At 30.6% G+C, this 6,853-nt stretch overlaps 1 non-coding gene across 1 annotated transcript; it reads left to right on the forward strand.

Moving 5' to 3' along the window:
• Positions 1 to 6,563: 6,563 nt before the first annotated feature.
• On the forward strand, positions 6,564 to 6,636 carry TRNAF-GAA (transfer RNA phenylalanine (anticodon GAA)). Its single transcript has one exon. It is a non-coding gene; the product is annotated as a tRNA-Phe (tRNA).
• Positions 6,637 to 6,853: the final 217 nt, after the last annotated feature.

Here is a 6,853-nt window from a genome sequence, read left to right on the forward strand (position 1 = left end):
CTCTTCTGGAAAAGTCGAAACACAACTGATTTCAATAAAGAGATTAACACGTAATTTTCAAATTGCTAAACACCACCTTTTTCTTGAGCGAAAAAAAATTATCCGGTGGCGCCCTATTGCCTTCAACCAACGTAATATTGAATAACAATGAATAAATAACAAATTCAAGGAATTTATAGTTTGCTTTAAATCTTATCTCATTATTTTCCAGAGTCACTATTAATTTTTCTATTGAAATTGCTTTTATTTTATGACGTTCTTTATTTTGTCATATTATCTATTTTATTTTCTTCTTTTTTTTTATTATTCTTGCTTCCTGTGTCCTAGAGGGAAACTAAATGTCAGATCTACCAACATTGACTGTCAAGTTTTTTACCAATCGCAAAATACAGGGTGTTATGGAAATGAGTGCGTGAAATTAAACTGGTCATTTTTCGTAATGACTTCAGGTAACTTTTTCATTATTATGCTTCTAATCAAAATTTCAGTTTAATCCACAATACTAATTACAGAAACTCATTAGGAACAATTTTATTTCACCGAAAATTGCAATTAAAGATAATTGAATAATAATAAATTAATTAATTAAAATGTTTATGATAAGATATCATTAAAATTTCAATGGCAATAAAATTTATAATTACATATTTCACAAAAACACATAAAGATCGCCTTACGTTCTTTTATGATCAAAATGACCTCGTTAATACACAAAGCCGAAAACAGAAGAATCTTTGTAAAAGATAATTTATAACACCTACATACATTTAATGGTAATTAAGAGCAGGAATGTGGCAAATTTCAACACTTCTAATTATCACCTTGTACGTCGAGGAATTCAGTGCATCAAAACTAAAATTTCTTAAAAAGAAAATTATAAATTCTTTCACCCCTGGACACCTAAAGGACCGCATTGCAGAGGTCAGCAATTCATATGAAGTTTGCATCCTTGTTGCCATAATGGGAAACACATTATAAAACATTAATTTATCTTCTGATTATTATTATCCAACTGTTCCGTGTAAAATTGTAAATTCTTAAGATGTCATCTCTGATGTTGTATCGCCGCAATATGTAACCATTATGGAACAATTATTTCACGCCAGTGCACACCCGCTACTGTACTTGGTCGAATTATAATTACTGTCAAGTTGCAAGTCGATAAACATGTATTTAATATAAAATAAAAAATTCCGTTTTTCAAAATCTTAGATTTTACTATCTTGACTTTTACGATGAATAAAAAATGCAAACAACACATTAGAACGTTTTTAAATTTTTGAGTACGTTTAAAAAGTCATAAAATCTCTAGTACAAGCCTTTAATTTAATTTATGTCTATCTTATGCATAATAATGGCAGTTCTTATTGCGGCAAAAATAAACCAGCATAATTGCTGTTCAAAGTGTTAGTGTAAAACGTGTATTATAAATATTAAATGATTTGTATACATGACAAACGGTGTTGTAATCTTTTAAAAATGTTTATGCTTTTTTAGCTGCTGAAACGTGATCATTTAAATTTTAAATGTGTAGTGTGACTGGACATAAAAGGCAAATATTTCATGACACAATAAATAATTTGACAAATTCATGTGGCGTGTTTTATGTATTTTTCTAAGTAAAACCGAAAATGTGCACTTTTTTGATAAGTAGTACCTTCAAATTTTGACGAGGCTTCAAAGAAGAAATAATAAAAACAAGGAAGACTGGATCAACGATCTACAAGTAAAAAGTCTCTTGCAAACAGCACGTCTTCCCCGTTTCAATTTCACCTTTTTCCATCGATTTTAATTGATATTCCGCCAAGGTGTCATTGCAGACATGGAGGAATCGCGACGTGCCCCTCGAGTAGCAGCTAGTTGTAGATGGGTGTCTGCATGCATGTGTATTTGTTGGTATGTAGAGAAGCAAAGCGTATGTGATAACCTGGGACCACACACGTCGCTGATGCTTCAAGCTGATCTGTGATCCGTTGGACCAAGTTCGCGTTCACACACTCGCATGTCTCTTATTTCCTCTCCCAATATCACAAATTAACCGACTTTCCATTATGTATCTAATTACTGGCAGTAACGAATTTTGATGATGTCCACTAATTATAGACCGTTTAGGGAAAACACTAGAATTTACAAACACCAACAGCTACTGAACCGGATACAGTTCACCCAACGATCTAGTGCGGTTATGGCTTTGACTTTTTACCGCAAACCTCCATGAACATAATCATGTTTTGCTCTTACGGAGATTCCTAATTTCAGACTACGATATCTTCGTTACTGTGAAATAAAAACGAATGGAATGTCCAAAATATTTAATCACTTAAAAATTAGTTTGATGTTTTTTCCCAGCGACCCAAATTTCCAAAATAAGTTTAATATAATAAACTTAAATTTTGTTACAATTGACACCGGTCTCCCCTACTTTTTTCCACTCAAACAATGTAGAGAGTTGGATATGTTGAAAGAGACCATTTATTTGAAAAAGTATAATTAATTAAAATATCACTTATGTAATTATGAAGCGGTTTACACAATAATTTTATTAAATTAATCTTTCAAATATTTTGAAGATTTAATTTACCTTCAGGAAATTTTTATGTTATTGCCTTTAGAAAATGTACATAAACAAATTAAAAAATTTAAGATTCTAACATTTTCAGGATTCTGGGTTCTTTTTTCGACAATATTGTGATTGAATATTCCTAGAAAATTACTTATATCTAGGATTATTTAGATCTAAGGGATATTTGCCAACAAATCAAACACGAAAAATTTATATATATATATTTTAATAAAAAAATTTAGCTTGTGATGTAAAAATTAAAAAACATACTCTTGTTTCAGCTTGTCAGATCAATTGATTTCGATAAAATGGCAAAATTAAGTCTTTAATTCAAATTGAAAATTTGGTTAAAATCGCAAAACTGACTTACTCTATGTCGAAATGTTCTGAGCAATGTTCAAATGTTCAAGCATTCGCAGTTGCAAATTTTTATATTATAACAGCAGATACTGGCCCTTCACAGAAAATTCAAAAAATAGTCTTTAATTCTTTACTAGAAGGAAAAAGGTGTTTTTTAGTAGTGAAATTTGCTAATTTATTACGTACGAATAATTCAAGATATTTTTCGCTAAATTTTATATTCAAATTTCCTAGAAATATCTACGTGTTGAAGCACTCCAACTTTTTAACAGAAACAAAATTTGATTTTTTAGGCAATTTGTATCGTTAATATTGCAGGTTTGTATTGTAGGTGCGCCACACGTTCCATATTAAGTTCAAATGGTTTTTGCTTTTTACATTTCAGGTACCGTTTGTGGTAGTGTCTACCATTTACTTCGCATCTAGAGAATCAATTTTTGAACCAAAATTTAAAGAAAATTAAAAGTTAGATTTTAAATTTGGCGCCGTAATTTTGGCGCGATCCACTGAGTTTAAAATTTTCTTTCGTAATAACTTATAACGAAAGGTCTGAAACCATCAGGTCGGGTAAAAATACAATTTCTCTTTGCTGTAAATAATTAGGGACAAATTCTTACTACCTAGCTGTAAACGATTTAAAAAGTCATAGCCATAACCGCACTAGATCGTTGGTTAAACTGTACGCACGACCCTTACACCACAACGCACCGGACTTACCATATAATCAGAAAACATACACATTATCATTGGGTCATCATAGCGAATTTCAATTAGCTGGTACTCGGATTCGAAATAATGTCATGTTTTATGTTATTTCCTAAGGGGAGTGCTTAACTCATCTATTATGGAAGTTATGAAATAGAGGTTTTTAAATGTTGGCTCTACCATTTTTCAACTTTTCTAGATTGCTGGAATTATCATCTGTTTTGCAATAAACTTTAATGCCTTTAGTTTATGGCACATTTGTAGGTATATCATGAAATAAACTTTTCTCCTAGAGCAGCGCACGATTATAGCAATTTTTTCTTAATTGGTACAATTTTATATTTTTCAATTAATTTAAATTAGTATTGCATACAAGCTAAGAAATCTGTATAAATATGCAATATTAGAATAAAATACTACAGTCAACTATCGATAACTCAAACCAAACTTTCGGTCTCTTAAATAAATAAAAAACTGAATACTTAAGAATTTTGTTTACTTACTCAATGAAACAAAGCTGTCCTTCATCTTTCACAATACTTTCACTTTAAAATCAAATTTCAAATTTATTTCTTGATAATTTGGGCTTTTAATAAATGAAACCACTCTGCAAGTCGGACTCCCGAGGATTCCCAATTATTGTTGAGATGAACTAGGTGCCCTTTCTTGAATTCAACATAATTTGCTTTGAAAATTAAAAATTCTAAGTTGTCAAGCAATTGCTGATTGATCTAATCTGCGGAAATACAGCATGCATAAATATAAATTATATTTATAAATTCAATAAAAAAATATTTAGTTAATGCGTACAAAAATTTATACTACTTTAATTTAAATACATATGCTGAAAATATTGAAACAAGAATTTTTAAAAATTTTCGAAAGTGTTTCAATTCCAAGTTTATCATAACAATAGGCATTTCCAGGTATTAAACTATTTTTTCAAAAATTACATTATTTTTGTTCTTCTACGTTCTCATACGTTTCTTTTTCTAAAATTCATTCCTATCTACTCTTAACAACTTGTCTTCTTCCATTCTGCCATTCTGATGTCCGAGCTGTCTTAGTTGTTGAGATGTTATCCGCTTCTTACTTTTAGTCTGTTTCTTATTTTGCTGCTTTTCATTTTTCCATTCTAGTCACTCCTTTTATTATCTGAATATTTTCATCTCACAACTGTTTATTTCAGTTTTTCTATTATCTGTTATCTTATCATTCACAATTTTTTCTATCGCATCACTGATTCGGGCTGTTGTAAATACGGAGTCATCATTTTAATTTGTGATCCAGGCGGCTTTGACTTAAATCTGAAACTTTTACATCGATTTTTTATTAATACCTATCGATTTTGCCAAAAATGATGTGATGTTTTGGTTTGGTTGGTTGTCTAGAATTTTGTTTATTCTTATTAATCTCGAATTTGTTATTTTTTTTATAATTTATTTACTTGTTCCTTTGTTTATTACTTAAGTTTTTTATTTATTTTTGTTTTTCACAATAAACCATGCTATATTGAGTTTTTTATTTACTATTTTTCAAAATCGATGTTTTCTCCGATGCATTGGAGATCGATGTAATTGTGCTCTTGTTAAAATTGAGTTCAACATCGATTTTTTTTACTCGATGTTTTCAGATATTACTTTGACTTAAATCAACGTAGGTCTTTCGCTAACAGTTTTGACAACCACAAACTTTGAAAGTGGTGGTGGACAAATCAACAGAAACCTGAAGAAGACATAAAAAAAACAAATTACAAACGACTTCAGGAGAATGAGAAACCACATAAAGTGCAGCTCATTGCCATTAGTCCACTCTCCTGTGTAAATTTTCAAAAATTTTTGAGTGTAAATCAGGTTTTCAATTCTCTAGGGAGAAAATTAGGGGAAAATTGAATGTAGCGATTTTTGAGGTTAACGCGTTGTCGAAGTTGAGTGTATTAATCAATAACTAATTAAAAATTTGTTGTAAAAGAATGATTTTAATAGAGAGTTAAAAAGTTTTAGCAGTGTTATGAAAGACGATTAGCTTCTACGCATGCCACAGTTGCGTCAAGGTCAAATGCTTTTGCTGCCAATTGTTACCGATAAAAATCACTAGGGCTGCTGCCAACTTAACTTTTTAATGAGTAGTGGACGGATCCTATGTTTCCAATGGAATCAAAAAGAATTTAGTAAATATAAGAGAAACTTCTTTGGTATTCTGTTTGTTTGCCATGCCAATACAGCTACTTAGTTACCAACAAGTGAAAGATTTTCGAATTCCTTCTATATCATCTGAGTATTTTTTGCTTTTTGTTTATTTATTCTTCTTTTTTCTTCTTTTTGCTATTTTTTGTAACGTCTTTTAATTTTTAGACTACTTCTACCTACCTACTTCATTATGTCATACGTAAAAAAGTACTCCAATAAGTTGGTAAGCTTCCATAAATAATTTCACAACAAATAATCGACTCCAATTAATAAACAAAGCATGGTAATGATTAAATTATCTAATTATCACATCCCATGTCGTACAACACATCACAAATCACAACCATGTAGCACTAATTAAACAGCCACTTTAGACACTTCATTTCTTTGATTTAACAGCTTTTACAGATTGGATGAATTACAGTCATGAACTTAATCAAAGATGAAAACACTGCAATTTTATTGGTCAATTGAATAAAAAACTATATAAATCACCGAGGTTTATTATGTGGGTTATAAATTGACCCAACGACTTAATGGTATTAAAGAAATACGCCAAGTCATTCCAGTCTTCATTTACATATTGTTTGTCACATGGGGGAATCAACAGAGAATTCATTTTGATGTATCGTTAAAATACACCGTTATTTTTATTGTGGATAAAATTTTTCGTCGATTAACATCGAAAAGTTGAAATCTGCATGTATGCATTAGGAATACACGTGAAGAAAAAAACAAGATAGTAAGCCGAAATAGCTCAGTTGGGAGAGCGTTAGACTGAAGATCTAAAGGTCCCTGGTTCGATCCCGGGTTTCGGCACTTTTTTTTCCACATAACTGACTACTTCGAACACTGAACACTATTTAGTCGATTTTGTTTGCTTTTGAATGTAAAGCATGGAGAGTAAATAAACACAGTAATAAAGCGGATCATTTTGTATCAGTCGTTTACAATTCCCAATAAAATAAAGCTATAAAAGCTCCAACTTAAAATGCTTGGAAATGTAAATGACGCCATTAAAACAATGAAATTCGAC

This window comes from Gnatocerus cornutus, chromosome 1 (assembly GCF_029298725.1).
Source record: "Gnatocerus cornutus isolate USDA-ARS CGAHR chromosome 1, icGnaCorn1.1, whole genome shotgun sequence".
NCBI classification, from domain to species: domain Eukaryota; kingdom Metazoa; phylum Arthropoda; class Insecta; order Coleoptera; family Tenebrionidae; genus Gnatocerus; species Gnatocerus cornutus.